At 48.0% G+C, this 16716-nt stretch overlaps 1 protein-coding gene and 1 long non-coding RNA gene across 7 annotated transcripts in view; one reads left to right on the forward strand and one right to left on the reverse strand.

The window, feature by feature from the left end:
- FRMD4A (FERM domain containing 4A) overlaps positions 1-16716 on the reverse strand; it is a 272648-nt gene that overhangs the window by 174378 nt on the left and 81554 nt on the right. Inside the window, exon 1 of one of the 6 annotated variants that reach the window (XM_090041832.1) lies at positions 13357-13846. The exons of the other annotated variants lie outside the window; for them this stretch is intronic. The gene's annotated coding sequence lies outside the window, so the exon portion shown is untranslated. Of the gene's footprint in view, positions 1-13356; positions 13847-16716 lie in introns of those variants that run through there. 6 annotated transcript variants of the gene reach the window in all.
- Positions 13792-15394, forward strand: LOC149865498 (uncharacterized). Its single transcript, XR_016441710.1, has 3 exons — positions 13792-13917; positions 14280-14472; positions 15256-15394. It is a non-coding gene; the product is annotated as an uncharacterized LOC149865498 (long non-coding RNA).

Raw genomic sequence — 16716 nt, forward strand, 5'->3', positions numbered from 1 at the left:
TACAGGAGGTAATTACTGTGCTGAATACACAAAAAAAACCCCTGTGTCACAGTGCCTGCTGTTTGGACAGATCCACTGAAAGGAGGAGGGAAATACAAGGCCTTTGATTAAAAAGACACTATTGGCTTAAAAAAAACCCCATGCTCCTGTCAGAAACTTTTAACTGGCTAGTGGTCCTGGTAAGTTCTCAAGCTGCTCGAGCTGGAGAAGGTTAGGAAGAGAAATGCTTTGCTTAAATCTTTTCCAGCTTGTTTATCTTTTTGCATTTAAGAGCACTTTGGTTCTGATTCAGGAAAGCATCTATAGCAGGGGCAGGCAATTATTTTGGGTGAAGGAGCACTTAGCGAGTTTTGGCAAACTGTTGAGGGATGCATTTCCTTTTCCGGTGCAGGGAAGCAGGAACAGGTCCCAGGTCAGAAGCCTCTGCTAGGCAGGGGTTTCTGGTTGGGCAAGGGCTGGGCAGACCTTGCTGCTGGATTCTGCCACAAGTTTCCTCTGGGTCCTACTGCCCCAGCTCCTGTCATCTTTGACAGGCAGCTAGGAGCAAATAAATGCTCATTTTCTAATTTTTTAGGGGCCTCACAGGCTTGATAGAATGGCCTGGTGGGCCGGATCTGGCCCCCAGGCCATATTTTGCCCACCCCTGATCTATAGCAACCACCTATCATGCTAAACAATATAGGCTTATTGCTTCCTCATATCCCTCAGCCTGTTTATATCCATCTCTTGTCTCATGTCTTATAGGAACATGGGCAAGTAGGGCTGGAAGGGACCGTATACGGTTATTTAGTCCTTTGATTGAAAGCATGTTGAGGCAGAGACCATCTTTTGCTTCTACAGCATCTACTGCAGTGGGGTCTTGGTCATATGGTAATGTAAATCATCAGCATCCTGATGATAATTTCTCTGAGCAAAGGGAGAGAAGCTCTATAGTCCCTAATGCACATGGGGTTAACAAGGAGTGCAGCTGGTCCCATGGGTGACTAGGACAAAGATATCACAAGAAAGTGGAAGTGGCTGCACCGATGACTACCTGGGGAAATGGATGACCACATCGGGGGGGCTGAGGAGGGAGCGTGTCCTGCCTTGTGCAGCTGCCTGGGAAGCTGCAAAGATCTCCGGCCATCAGGATGCACAGATCCAAGTGGCTTGTTTGCATCTGGCATCCTTTGCTTGTGATTCATTAAAAGAAAACCTTAAAGAAAGGAAGTGGCATTACCACCACAGGGCATCATTCGTCAGTCCCAGTTGGCGGGTCTGCCCACCCCACTGCAATCCCTCTTCAGGAAAACACATGTCTTAAGCATGTGCTTACGGTGCTGCTCCCACTCTCTTGCTTTCCCGACTCGTGGCTTTTGTGCACAGTCTCTTCCATTGCTCTCCCTGTATCATCTAGTAGATGGTTGGTTGTGTCCGGGAGTTTTTCACGGACCAGCAGCAGAGGGAATCGAACGTTTTCGAAGAGGTGAAAAAGTAATTGAAGAAAAATACTATCTTCCCAGGGAGCCTCAAAGGCAGGTGGCATACCAGACAGTGTTTGCAAGGCTTTGCCAAGATTTAACACAGAGCCCCTTATGCTTATCCCCTCCTTCGAGATCCCTGAATACAGGACAATGCAAAGTAGTGTTATAAGATTTAAAAAAAAAAGATGAATATCCATGGGACCTTTCCCATAATGCTAAATAAACAAAATGATTATGAACCGGTGTTGTTAATAGTATCTCAGCAGCAAGTCCTATGGACACCCATGGATAAAGTCATGAACACTCAATGGGTTAATCTTCTATCATCCGTGGTGAACCAGGCTGTTCAAGGTTACTGTTATTTGTCAAGGTTATGTGTCATCTCTTTTACAGCACCCACTGTACAGTTGGAAGGGGTATTAGACAAGGTTTCAGGCACAATGTAAGCTTGTCTACTATCTCCCAAGTATATAATGGCCCAATAAAGACTCCAATGAAAAAATCCTTGCTTCTCATATATTGTGTAGAACATCATGGCTACAACTGCACTCCAACCTTTTCTTATCAAGAAAGCTACTTGGCAGTCGAGGCTGGCAGAGGTTAATTATAAGCCATGTTTTTTCCTTAGGAAGGATGAGAATCGTAGTTCTCTAAAACCTGTCCCATGGCATTTGCCAAATAATGCAAACAATTTCAGAGGCAGAACAAATATCTTAAGTTTACAGAATCCCTTTAAAGTTATGGAAACCTTCTGGTCGGTAATGGGACCTTAGCTTTGGAGCCATGACCATGAGAGGCATCCCTAAATTTAATATATTGGGAAAGTGGCAATGCCAAAAGACATAGCGACATAAAGTAAGATATAAGCTTATAATATACTGCATGCTGTTCATTGTAAGGCGAGTACCGCACATCTGTATGTAAGGAAATAAGTAAAGGACCAGTAGATGGTGCTAAAGAATACAATGCAAAATCCATGGCTCATGTTTGACCAATCATACAATGCAAATACTTTCTTCTGGCAGTTCTTCATATTGGCCCTGCATCGTAAGGACAAAAGCCACCAGTGAGACTGATGAATGTTTCATACCCTGAGACATTACATCGCAGTGACAGAGTATACTAGCGAGGCTGCACTGACAGTCCAAGCTCTTTAAAATGCCTCCGAGCCTGAAGGAAGGGAGCGGTGAAGTTTCAAACAAGAACTTGGTTACTCACCAGCATGCGCTCCACGGACAGGGAATCCTTCTCCAGCAGGAAATCGCTTAAAGGGCCACGGCTGCAGAATACTGCAGACATTTCTGGCAATGTCCATTGCCAACAAGAAAGCAACAAATACGAGGGGATTTAAGTCGGAAGATGGGGCAGGGTGGCTCAAACCTTTTTAGGCACCCCTAATCAGGCTCAAGGCACCATGCCTTAAACAGAAGGTCCCCCTTGGAAAATTGCGGCTCTTACTTTTGCTCACTTATGATTACTAGAGCAATTCTTCTGTTCAGAAAGCCCATGCCGCTCAGAATATTTCTGACACCGGATTCCTTTTCAACGCCTCCCAATGGGTTTATCTTGTGAATTGTGTTTGCACACCCATGGTGCCAATATTGTGTGGCATCCTGATGCACCCTTGAATGGATTGCAAGGGCCCCTGGTTGAGAGTCGCTGCCTTAGAGACCAACTGGTCAGAGGAAAAATTGGAGACAGTCCAGGAGAGGGCAACAAAAATGGCTGGAGCACATAACTTATGAGGAGAAGCTGAAGGTATTGGGTTGATTTAGTCTAGAGAAGAGAAAACAAGGGGGATTTAATAGCAGCCTTCAACTACCTGAAGAGGAGTTTAAAACAGGATGGAGCTGAGCTGGACTGTTCTCAGTGGTGGCAGATGATAGAACAAGGAGCAATGGGCTCAAGTTGAAGCAAGGGGAGTTTAGGTTGGATATTAGGAAGAATTTTCTCCCTAGGAAAATTACCCAGAAAGGTGGTGGAGTCTCCATCCTTGGAGGTTTTTAAGACCTGGCTGGACAAAGCTTTGGCTGGGATGATCTAGTTGAGGATGGTCCTGCTTTCAGCAGGGGGTTGGACTACATGACCTCCAGAGGTCCCTTCCAGCCCTAATTTTCTGTGATTCTCTGACATGAGCTTCCCTAGACAACAACTTACTTCATCATATGGTACATGGGATAAAATAGGTTGCTGCCTGTGAAGTTCATGTCTCTCTGAACCTAAAACTGAGGGCCAAATCCACATGAAGCACAGACAGAAGTTAGGCATTTAAGTCCAAGTCAGCAATACATAAAAACTTCACCTCATTGCTTAGGTGCTTGAGAGGCCATTGGTGCTTAAGATTTGCTCAGAAAAGTTATGCAGGCTCCTAAAATGTAGCTGTTGTAGATGCCCAGAACTGCTACCACGTACCTACATAGCTCATCCCTGTGCCTAAATTCTCCGAAGGGCCCTGTCCAATAAAAATCAGATCGTGATTCGCACACACGCACGTGCACACACACCTGCACACACCCATGACAATGGCAGCACAAAGCACAGCTGCCAGGGCCAAGTCCAGGATAACATATGGCTGGAGGAGGGCAAAGTGGTGGCATCTGCTTTTTACATGCCAGCCTTTCAGGTTAGAGTATTTACCAAGGAAGCAGGAGAGCCAGGTTCAATGCCCTCCTCAGCCCAGGAAGGTTCAAGGCTACATTTCCTAGCCCACAAGAAAGTGCCTTCCCCAACAGGCTACAGGCTAGCTTGGCATACAGTCACTTCCTTCTCCTTCACCTGAGGCCAAGCTACAGTGGACAGGGGAATGTAAGATTCAGGGACCGTTTATGGATTTTGCACTCTGAACCATTGATATAATGCACAAGCAGTCTTGGGAACAAAATGAATTTAGCACCTAACTCAAGTTTGTGAGTTCCACTCTGGGAAAAGGGGGATTAAAAGAGATGGATTTGGGCCTAGAGTTTCATCTTCCTAAACGGTGGAAGGCAAAATTCTCTTGGGTGGAAAGAAGCAGGATGCACTCAAAAAGAAGTGTCAACTCACGTATTATAACAAAGCCCGGTTTTAGAATACCAGTGCAGAGATTTCCAGACATTTCAGCTGGCTATGGCTATCACTCTTGATCTGGGGTTGACCATGAATAGCCAATGCATGTTTCACCACAATCTACTTTCTTAGCCTAGATCTGCCCAAAGATCTGGTGGTCAAACTTCTCACATCCTGCTTACTTCAGATCTTGACAAGTCAGTGGGACAATTGAAAATGTTCCTTCCAACTTGTTCACGTAACTTCTTGCTGTCTAGGCCTCCATTCACCAAGACAAACTTTAAACAAACGTCCAGCTCCAGAGTTTAAGCGCTCAAGTGTTAAGCCAGGGCAAAGTGCTGTCACCCACCCAGATCTTGCAGTCTTTTTTCTTGGTTGAATCTGGGAAGTATTTGTGGCTCCTATACCAGGTCTGCACTGTTAATGTCATTATTGGATGCACCTAGAGATGATAAGTGCTATAGAAATGGAATAAATAATAACTAAATGAACAATCAATACTGTCGGTCTATCTGCTCCACCTCCTGCCAGACCAAGATTGTTCCCTGCAGTACATGTTGCTACTGCTTTGTTCAGACTAGTTTTAAATGAGTCAAGTGATGGGGCTTCCATCACTTCCCTTGGGAGACTATTGTACAGTCTAATAGACCTAATAGATCAGCTTCTGCCTAGAGCTGACTGCAGATCCTGCTAATAGAGGGAACATGGACTTCACTCTTGAGCCTGCTGCAGTGCTCAGCTGTTTGTGACTCCTGCTTGCAAAGATGACACACTGCTTATACCAATCTTCAGGAAGGATCTTCAGCTGTCTTTGAAGGCACTTGATCAACATGCCTGCCCTCCCCTGCCTCCATCTCCACAAAAAGAAGAAATGCCACCAAACCCTTTCTTCTCTCTTTCCTGAGTGCACTGGTAATGGGAGACCATATGTTAGCCAGGCTGATGGAAGTGAAGTGCATGGACCAAGGACAGTATATTGATTGCCTTTATTGCATATGTAAGGGATTCGTGATGAATTATTCATTTACATCACAGCAATGGTAGAGACCACAATGAAGAATCGAAGTGTGCTTGTGCTAAATACTTAACACTCATGTAGTTAAAAGATGGTCCCAGCCACAAAGACCTTACAGTCTAGTTCAGTGACAAGAGGTGGACAATTTCAACCCAGGGCTCCTGAATTAAAACCCAAGTTGTTTTGTTGTCATGACTATTTTAACCTGACTTTGCTACCCTTTGAAGAACATACCTTTTGCAGTGTACTCATCAGCTCTCATCCCTTCTATTGCAAGTTCTTTGAAGCAGGGACTAGACAGGGTTTGGGTCTATAAATGGGGGTTAATACCCTCATCTGGGGGTTAATGCAGCACAAACAAAAAGTAATACATTGCTTGGGTTTGGGAAGGGGGGGTTTCCAAAGGGTCTTGCAGTCTCAGCCTGGCTGGCTGGCCGAGTGGATGTTGGGTGCATCTGCGTTCTGCTGCGTACTTTGTACCAGATGTTACTTTCTCCCCCAAAACTTCAGCATCATTCCTGATATGATAGCTAGTATTCAAAGCTGCAAGCGCAGAGGGTGGTTACATGTAACACTTACCCCATACTAAGGGCACTCAAAACACAAGCGTGCATATGTTAAAGCTCATTAACTCGTGCCAAGTGCCCTCTGAGCATCTCAAAGTTACCTTTCTTAACTCTGGGCTGTGCTATCAGGCTTTTGTTAGGGTAACTTCAGTCTGCTCCATGGAGATAAAATGAGCAATTTGCAGTCCTTCAGCATCCCAGGATGCATCACTCCCAACTCCTTCCCCACCACACACCAGCAGGGATACAGCCCAAGTGCCCTGGCTCCTAGCTAAAGCCCTGCTCACCAGCCCTCTAGGTGCAAGTCAGAGCTGTGCAAGAGACAGCACTAACCCTTACCATGCAACTGCTCGCAGCATGTTCCAACTTTAACACCACTTAACTTTCAACAGATTTAGTATGGTCTAAGTGTAACATGTAATTTCACCCCGAGAGGCACTGGGATCTGAGGGGTAAGATGCTGGACAGGATGGATCTCTGCCCTATCACTGAGAGGCTGTGTGACCTCAGACAGCTGTCACCCGTCTGTCACCTCTCCAAACCTCCTTTTGAGCAGTCTGTTCTGACCGCACAAACTTTGGAGCAGGGACAGTTTTGCATGATGTATGTGTACAGCACCTAGCACAATGGGTCCTGCTCTTGGTTAAGGCCCTACTGCAACAAAGGCTGTGGACAGACAAAAATGAGGCTGCTTTGAAAGAGCGGGGGGTGAAAATGACCACATCTGAGTGCACGTCACACCTGCTCTTTGCAACTGAAATCGATATGATCTACTGGGAGAAAAATCAATGTGGCTTATAGGAAAATGATCAAAAATGCCATGTGCTATCTGCACGTAGCAATAAACTCTGGTGCATATTGCACTGGCGTTTATTGCTCTGGGGCGCTGCGTTTCAACATGTGCCTGGGCCCACAGCACATTGAGCTGGCTTGGGAACAGCTCTTGATGGCAGGGAGTCTGGGGGATCAGCCTGCCAGCCTGGGGCTGCTCTGACCCATCTCAACATGCTGTGGAGGGACTGGCTGGGGCACAAGCAGGCAGCCCCCACGCTGAAGCACCTTGTGCCCCAGCCAGTCGGGACAGTGTCTACATGTGCGTCACTCTGTGCGCTAAACAGCTCCACTGCAGCACAGTACTTGTATTTACAAATACTAACCTGTGGAGGAGTTAATTAGTTTCCTGAGGCCTAATAGGGGTGCATGTGTAGATGCTGAGATTTTACTGTGGAGCTAATTAGGCAACTCCGCAGTAAACTTTGCATGTAGATGCGCCCAAGGCGACTCTGAGGAAGCAGAGGGACAAGTATATGCAAATGATTCTTGAAGGACAAATTGAGATTTCAGTCCCCAAATAGCCCTCACAGTGCTCTCCTGGATAACAATAACTTCTGCATCCTCAAACCTTCGTGGAGGTAAGCAGTGTGGCAGCCATTCCTGTAACTGCAGGAATGGAGCTGTTCAGGACTTGAATTTTGATTTCATGGGAACTTTGGATATTTCAAAATGTATCTGTTCCAAATCGGCATAAAAAACCAAACAAAAAAGTGTTTCCCCCCCAAATCAATGTTTTTATACCAAAAAAATCATTTGGGTGTACAAGACATTTTATTCCAAAACACAAAGCATTCTTCATGTTTCAACCTGACCAAAACACTTTTTACCCCCGTCAGTTCTTAAATAAAATATTGTCACAACTGACACAGACCTACAGAAGCTTTCGCTGCCCACAAAGTAGTATTTTCAAATGGAAAAATATATTTCATTGGAGAACTTGGGCTCGCTCTTACTCACTACCACTAATACATATTTCAGGCTCAGAATGAGATCCTCACTTGGCATCAGTCAGTGCAAGCTGAATAGATGTCAGAGTTTCCATGCCCATCTACAACAGCTGGGGACCTACACCTCATATACAGAAGAGAGCTGTACAGGAAGGAGAGGGAGCCATGCAGGGCATACGGGAATTGAGAACTGCTGATTCACCCTCAGAGGCTTGCAGGCATTACTAATGACAAGCTTAATGCTGTCAAGTTTGGTTCTGTAATTTCTTGCTCGGTTTTGTCCTGGACCTCGCTCTCTCTGATGCAATGAGAGACAGCGCTCAGTTGGGATGGGGCCTGGCTGCACAGCCCCGGAGGGCAGTCCAGGACACGCTATGCCTTTATGGCATGCTCAAAATCTTCCAGGGGTCTCGGTGCAGAATATGCCACCTCTCTGCACACACACGTTCCAGTGCTCGGGGAGGAGAAGTCTTGGGGTGACGGACCTACCTTCTCCCCATTTTCACCACCCCTGTGTGGCGAACAGCTCCTAGAGCTGGCAGAGCCCTTGCATTTGATGGTGATGGTGAGAAGCAGCAGAGTAACTTGGGGCGGGTGACGGGGGAGCTCCATGAATGGGGGAAAGGGTGCCACAACAGAGGCACAGATACTCAGGGCTCCAGGCACTGCTCACTCCTGCTCTTTGAGGAAGATGCCACTGCTATGAGAGGTGTTGTGTGTTCCCATCAGGAGCCAGGTTAACCCTCTCTGGCTCTGCAGCTGCTGCTGAATTAAGGCCTCTGAGTCCTCACTTGCCAAAGCAATCAGCAGGTGTGTGGTCAGGAAAGAGCTACCGTGGACGCTGGCCTCCTCTCACAGCATGTCCTGTCTTGTCTTCACTTTGCGTGGGCAGAGGTTTAAGCCCCTCTGCCTCCATTCTGCACAAAACCCATTGGGGAAAGTGCAGCACTGGGCACAAACTCTACCAGTTACACCGTGGGTTAGACGACTGTTTATGAGACGGCCTGCATGCCTACATCCCCCCCCCCGTCATACATAGTGGGATTTTGCATTTCTCTATTCACGAATCACTTTACCCACCAGTGAAACGCATGAGCCTCCAGAGTGCAGCACAGCCGCTCTATAACGCCGCGTAGTAACACTACTATGTTACTATGTAGGATAAGATACTATTTGAAACTATGGGTTAAATCCTGCCCTCCGCTGCCCTGACATGTTCCACCCCTGAGTGTAGGGCCCTGGAGAGGGCTGCATTTCCAAAAGCTGCTGCAGAAAAACCAATCCCCAGCAGCGTCCTGTGACTCTCACAGCGTGTTCGAAGCAGGCTGGCTTCCTAATGCTTCCCAGATGCTTCTCAACTCTCACCCGCTCACTCCGGTCCACTTCTCCCCGCCCCCCCTCCTATTTGGTACCGCCGTGCAAGTCCAAGTGGAAGCCTTGTGTTGCCCTGTCACCTTCAGGGCTGCAGAGTTTCCCAGGGGGTCTAAGCCACTTTAGCATCGGTCGGTTTGGTTTCTATTTTTTTGTTAAGAATAAAAAACTAAAAGAACAAGTTCAGAATCACAAGAGGCTGGAGGAGCAGCCTTGCCAATTTGCTGCTGTTCCAGCATGCTTCATCACTGCGGGCTGTGCGCGTGTGTAACCCAAGCACAGTATCCTCTTACAACTCTCTCTCAGCCACCCTTGTCCTCTATAGCGAGTGTGTCATTTGAAAATTAAGGGTTTTACTCCCTCTCTGGGTACCGAAGTACAAACGTGGCAGCTGGAAACAAGAGCGATGGGCACCCTAGGGATGCTTAGTAGAGTGACCAAGGGCAAAATGGATCGTTAACCCTATATGGGAAAAGCATCATCTACGCACCCCTGAACATGAGAGCAGAAGGTGCAGTAACGGCAGTGGCTGGGGGGATACAAAGGGAAGAGGTGCTCAGTTGTGTCCCAAAGGGCAGGCACATGCTAAGAATGAGGGCTGGAGCGGCTGTTTAGCTTGAGGATTTAGGAAACTTAATTGACAGTGCTCTTGCAAAGATTTTTCCCTGCAGGATTTTGTGCTGATCTTGAAAGCAGCACGCTTGTCATGGCAGTTTTCTGCAGGAGACTCGTCTTATAGAACTGCAGTCCAAAAGGGTTAGGGTCCGAGTTTTTGTTTGTCTGCTATCTGCATAGCAGTTCCTGGCTGTGCCGGTGCTAAATATTTCAGTTGAGACAGACAGGGCACTGACAATGTTGCAGTGTGTGTGGTATGTCTATAGCCATGCTGGAGCCCATGTGGCCAGGAAACACAAATAAGACTGGATTTATTTTATTAAGAGAGTTTCTAAGAAGGAAAAATCTAGGCAAAGGATCTGAGCCTTGTAGATTGGCAAGCTCAACATACATGGTCAGAAAGCACTTATGTATTGTTAGAGTAACAGCCTCCAGGAAGGGCTTACATGGTCCAACATGGTTTATGATGATTGTTTTAGGTATGTTGCACTGCTACATCCACTGCCGTTCACCTTCTGGACTAGGCAGGGCACACTGCAATAAGACACTTTACATGTATATACACGTGTTTCACTTGCTCAGTAGATTTATGAATATTGCTTAATCAAGTCATACAACATCCTTGAGAAGCAGGTAAAGGAGGCAAGGGTCATTTTACTCCCCATCACTTAAACCTTGCCACCCCTACAGTGAAGCGCAGCAACTCTTTAACAGCACCGGAAAACACAAAGTGCTGCAGTCTATTTGTCTCCTAAATCACCATCTTTACTGCCTGCCCATCCCACCAGCTGCTTGGTGGCCAGCAAGCCCATGCAGGATCCAAAATGAAAGTGCTCAGGTTTCCGTGATGGTCCAGGGAATGGTCAATCCTGAACTGGTCTGGTGGGGTTGGACAAGATGACGTTTCTGACCCCTCCAGTCCTAGGTTTCAATACTTGCTTATGAAAACTGATGGGGTCATAGGACCACACTGCACCTTCAGAAAGCACTGCTAATGCTGAACCCTTCAAACTCTTGCTTCTTCCTCATGTACGCCATGACACTTCCTTCCTACCACTCCTCCTGGACATTGCTCCTTTCCTCTCCGCTTCTGACTGCCTGCCTGTCCCTTCTCACTGTTAAAGGTTTGACTCAATGGCCACAGATGTCGATGGAAAGGTTCCTGTTGATTTCAATGAGTGCTCAGTCAAGCCCTAAATGATCGACTGCACTAGCTGTATATTTTCATTCTTTATTAACAGCCTCAGAGCACATGGCCAGAACAGTACCACGAGACATCTATCCAAAAACAAAGTGTATCATAGTTCCCAAGTCCAAGAATGATCCACTCGTGTTCCCCTCCAGGTATTTATGATGATCCCAGTATAATGTTTCTAGCACAAGAATCTGACTGGGGAAAGGAGGATTGATTTTGCATTCATAGGGGACCAGACCTTACTTCAGAGACGAAGTTGACTCCAACAGGGACACTTGCAGAGTAAGGAGCAACTATCAGCAAATGTTGTTGTTCCCTTACAATCTCTTGCTTGGTAGAAAACACAGTTCACAGTTGCTGTACAGGGGGAGTTGGACCTCCTGGCATTGCAACATACCCTAATGCCAGGAAGCAACCACTATGGAGCCACCAAAGACTTCTGCCACGGCGCTCCCTAAAGGCGTTGCACTTCAGTAAGCCCTAGGTCTGGTGCTGGAGAACGAGCCGACTTGCCTGCTGCAGGTGTGCCGCAGGTGGCTTCTCCTCTTCTGCCACAAGCCAATCTACAGTCGGAGATGCGCCACTCTGGGCTTGTTCCTGGCACGGCTGAGTTTGGGAGGGGAGAGGAATCTGAGTGGTAACCAAATCAGTCCCTCAAGGCTGCTTTGTGCAGGGGAGGTAGGTGATTACGTTGCACCTCAAGGTGGGATCCTAAGCCAAATGGCTCCTAAAGGTGACTTAAAAAGAGTTAATTGGCTATGCAGCCTTAGTAGCATTAAAAGAAGAATTTATTAAAGGGTTACTTGGAAAGCATGAACTGCAGTTGGTTGCAACATCGGGGGCTGATCCTCAGCTGGTCTACTTCAGCCTCTCTGCACCGTGTCTCTTCTCCAAAATATGACTTGCTACGTATCTTTTATGGAGGATCCACTTCTGGGAACCAGTGCCAGAAAGGTTAGAACAAGTAGCTCTGAGCAGCAATTCGGAGCCAACGTATAACAGCGTTGCCAGGGCTAGCAGCAGCGCATTCAAATAGCGTTCACCTGGTGTTCGCTCCTTGTGGGCCCTCTGCCACCCCCACCCCATGAAAGGGAATCAGTCTGCTTTAGCACCACTGAAATATTTGGGATTTCCAGGATTCAGTTATAGGCAGGCAAAACTGGCCCAGACAGATACTCCAGACATCTCCCTCCTCTGGTCCATGCATGAGACACCTTCATTGACAGCCTTGGCTGGGAGGGGGTCCACAAATCCTACTGGTGTAAATACTGAAGTGGACTGACGCCAGTGGAGCACCACTGGCATGAAATGGGCACAAGGGAGAGTAGAGTGAGGTTCAGGAGCTTGCAAATGAAATGCACTTTAAATAAAAGCTCAGCAGCGAGCCCTGAAGTGGCATCTGGAGCACACACATGCACAATACACCCCTGCTCGTGAAAAGAAATCTCGGCTCCGCTGCTTTTACTTTGCTCAGGACAAGGTTTTCAGGATTACGGTTCAAATTTCCCCGCAACCTGGCCTGTCTCCGAGCGAGGATTGCTGTATCACACAAGAGTCTGAGTGCATGTATTACTACACCGCTGCCAGAGCTATTATTAGAAACAATTGTCTCTCCTTGAGGTTTTACATAGATGCTCGTATCTACTTCGCTAACACCCTCCCAGCAGCGAACATGCTAACAAAGCCATCCAGACACCCTCCCGGCATACACACATTTGCAATGCAGGCAGATACACCGACGTGGATTAGAGAAACGGGGGCCATTTATTTGTCTCTTCCAGACTTCAGATGCGGTAACTTTTCTGCAACGAGCTAGGAAAAAGGTGCGCCGGGGAAGTGAAAAATATTCCAGGGGCTTCGCAAGAGCAAAACCCCAGCTCGGCATTAAACTTGCTGCAGCCATTTGGTAGGTATAAGAACAGTCCATCTTAGCCGTCAATGGAAGCGTGTAGCTGGGTCTGCAAACGTGCCCCTCGCTGCCTGCACCCCTTCCCCTCTCCCATGCATCCATCACTGTTCCCATAGTCATTTGCTTTCTTCCTTTTCAAATGCCACAGACATTTCTGCCTCTTCTCCATTGCAAATAAATGGAGGCAGGGGGCGTGGAGGAACTTGCCTATGGCACACACACACAGAGATATACCTATATCTATATCTATATCTATATCTATATGCATTAAACCAAGTCCACATGGTAAGAGAGAAAAGAGCTTGATTTTGTGCACTTCTGCCCCCAGCCTTGCAAATATGCTGCACAATCAATGCCCCGCTTGCCCCACATCTGAAAACAAAAGGCACTCGTTACCTTTTTCCTTCACCTCAGCAGCCGCAGCAGCGCTTCAGATTTTAACCAGACTGTCCACAGGAAAAAGCATCCCATTAAATCCAGCGTGAGCAGGCCTTTGGCCTAACAGGCAGCATCCATTTCTCTGTACCTCCTCCTCTGTGGTTTGCTAGATTTCAGGCACGGCCCTTTTCTCCCCTCCTTTCCCCTCCCTCTGTGTGTGTGTGCGCGCCTGTGTCTGTAAGGAGCTCCACACTGCTACCACATCCCATCGCCCGGCTAACGGTCTCTCAGGCAGACACTGGCTGTGGTCCAGAGCGCACGGCTGCAACATCCATCCTCAACGGCTCGGAGCCGGAGTAAGGGGGTGGGGGATCAGAAACACCCCAACCCAACACCCCCCCCGCGTGCAACACTGGGAGGAGCGCTCACACCGACAGAGCATGCCATCAGAGGAGCCTGGGAGCAGCTGGAAAGCCAACAGGCCTTCTGCACGTTTTCCTTTCTCCTCCAGCCTTCCCCCCCGCGCTTCTTCTACTAACGGCTCACGTGCAGACAAAAACACGCTTGCATTGAAAGGAGGTTGGCTCTGCGCGGGGTGGGGTGGGAAGGGCGCAGGAATCGGGCAGGGCAAGGGGGGGAAGAGGGAGGCAGGAAAAGGGGGGGGCATCGGTGACTGATGCTGGGTCATGTGAAACATATGAACCCTCGAGAGCGGCAGGCAAGTCGATTCATCTGGGGATCTGCTGAGCTCTGCCTGCGAACATCTGGGTTTCCCGCTAGTGCCAGACCTGAGGAAGAGGCGGGGGGGGATTTCTCCTAACCACGCACTCACCTTTACATACCAAATATATAATAAGAATAAATGCTAATCAGGAGAATTGGAGAGGAAGCAGCAGGGCTTTGTTAATCTTGCCATTTCCTTTCTGGCATATGTTGTCAAGACAAAGTTATGTCTTGAATTATGCCGGCAGCAGGAAGGAGCTGTGCTGAGTTGGTGAAAATGCCTAAGGAAAAGGAAGAGGAGGAAACAAATTCCAGGAGCCCAAGTCCAAAGAAAACCCTGGCTTTGGAGGCCCCGACTCAGCTGGGAAAGCAGCCCCAGCCTTACCGGAAAGGTGCAGCCTTCTTTAAAAGGTGCAGTAGACCCTGAATACTGGAGGGTGCAAGTGAGAGAGGAACAGTGGAAAAAACCCCGGTCATCCCCAGTTCCCTCTCCCTTTCAGCATCCGCTGCCTGCCACTGGGAGACACGAGATACTGGGAAAGACGCACCTATGGTCTGACCCAGTAAATGGCAGCTCTTATGTGCAGCACCACGGGTCTATATCTGCTCGGTGGGTCCACACACAGCCAGTTTTTGTTCTTCTGTAGACCACAGCTTCCCAGCGGAGGATGCAGTTGTAGGGGTATAACTTAGCACGACTGTATAATGCAGATATAAGGTGCCTTATTCTAGCATTACTTGTCCCATCCTGGGATAAGTAATGCTAGAATAAGGCACCTTATATCTGTGTACTCCAGGGTTTGCTCTGATATTAAAACAAGCAACATGCTTCGATGTATATAAGACTGTGGATAGACCAGAACTAAACCCACGTGAAAAGGAACAGAGTCTCAGTCCAAACTGCTCCAGTTTATAGCCACAACTGCTGGGGTTACTGCTCCAACCTCCTGCAGGCTTACTTTGCCTTTTCTTAGTAAGGGAACTTCCACACGTGTTTCTCACCGTTTCCCTTTGGGGACAAGAGTGACTCCTACAAAGTAACCGCCGAGCAGTTGCTGTTGTCAAGCATTTCATAACAACCTTATCGGGAAATGCTTTCCAGAAACAGGGCTATTTTGAGGCAAGGAAGAAAACATGTGAATCGGGTTTTTTTCTTTTGTTTTTCTAAATTCTCCGATTTATTTTCCGCTACAGAGAGGCTGCTTGCATCGAAGGCTGGGGAGACTTTCGCAGGTAAAGCAGGAAATCAATTTTTGCTATGTAAGAAAATTACAATGTATCCTCCCCAGAATTACAGCATAGATTCTTCGAGCAGTGAATGGGTTTAAATAGCGATTGATTTCTTCAGCGCTTTTCTGATTAGGACTTTGTAGCGGCACTAGCACTGGACTGAGCCAGCAGACCGGGGTTTTGGTCTCATCTCTCTGGTGGGTGACTGCATAACTCAAGGTACGGCTCAGTGCCTCAGTTTCCCTCCTTGCGAAAATAATGGCCCACCTTTGTAAAGCACTTGCAGACATAGTCCATAAGTAGAGTGTTACCAGGGCTGTACTGTTTTCATGCATAAACACTGCCACGATGGCTCTGTCCCCCGTGATTATGAGCTTGGGCATTATCAGATATCTCAGCACATCTAGCTGCAGCCAGACTTGCTCTGGGGTATTTCTACTCTGCCCCGGCTGCTGCTGCTTCTGTTAAAACAGATACCTAAGGGATCCTCGCTGCTGACTGCTAGGGGCCACCGGTGGGGTGCAGATGGCAGCCAGGGGCCTCACGCTGCCTGTGTGACTGATGTCCCTGGTTTGGCCAGGGAACTAGAGGACACAGAGGCAGCAGCAAGGCAAAGCAGGCACCAGCTGTGTGTTCAGCCTGGCCCCTTATCTCAGGAAGGTATGGAGGAGTTTGTCTGCTCCCTTTCCTTCTTCACTGTCCTCTGCCACCAATGGCCCACCCCGGTGCATAGGGCGAAAGAAATCAGGGACAGACCCTTGGAAGGGGACGTGGCAATCTGAGGGAAAGATACCCCAGCTCAAGAGGCATGAGTAGATAGGTCCATAAGCAGCCAGTTCAGGGTTTCTCTGTTCACGTTTTCCTAACGTCTCTCAGCCAACGGCTTGATATTGCGTTGTGTCCCCAAGCAACACAACTGGCCTGGTTACAGAGCCAGCCCCAGGGTTATGCTCAGGTCTTACTGCTGATCAGGCTGGGAGACCCCACTCAAGTACCTTTGTGACCCACAGGCAGTGGGGCTACACTGGCATGGGGCCATGAGACAAGGCCTAATCAAGACTCTCTCCCAAACAGGTTGCTCGCAGCAGCTATAGTCGGGCAATGGAAGAAGCATGTCTAACAGGTGGGCACAACAGCTTTCTGAGCATTGTGGGCACTTGACTTACTAGGGACAAATGCTTTCTCTCTAGAATTGATAGACTTAGAAGACCCAGACCTTTACATTTACTGTTTTGGAGACCTTTACATTTACTGTTTTGGAAATGGGTGTGATGCACGTCCACCCTCCAGCAGGTTTGGTTTCAGCTGAATCCTAAACGAGAGGGTTTGCAGCACCTCTTTGACTGCAGGTAGTGGGGGGCTCTTGGGAAGAGCTGATCTTCAAAGGTTCCTGGCATTCAGGGCAGGGGCAAATGGGGCAGAAAT

Source organism: Crocodylus siamensis, chromosome 4 (assembly GCF_052110815.1).
Source record: "Crocodylus siamensis isolate JL-2025a chromosome 4, ASM5211081v1, whole genome shotgun sequence".
Classification (NCBI taxonomy): Eukaryota; Metazoa; Chordata; order Crocodylia; family Crocodylidae; genus Crocodylus; species Crocodylus siamensis.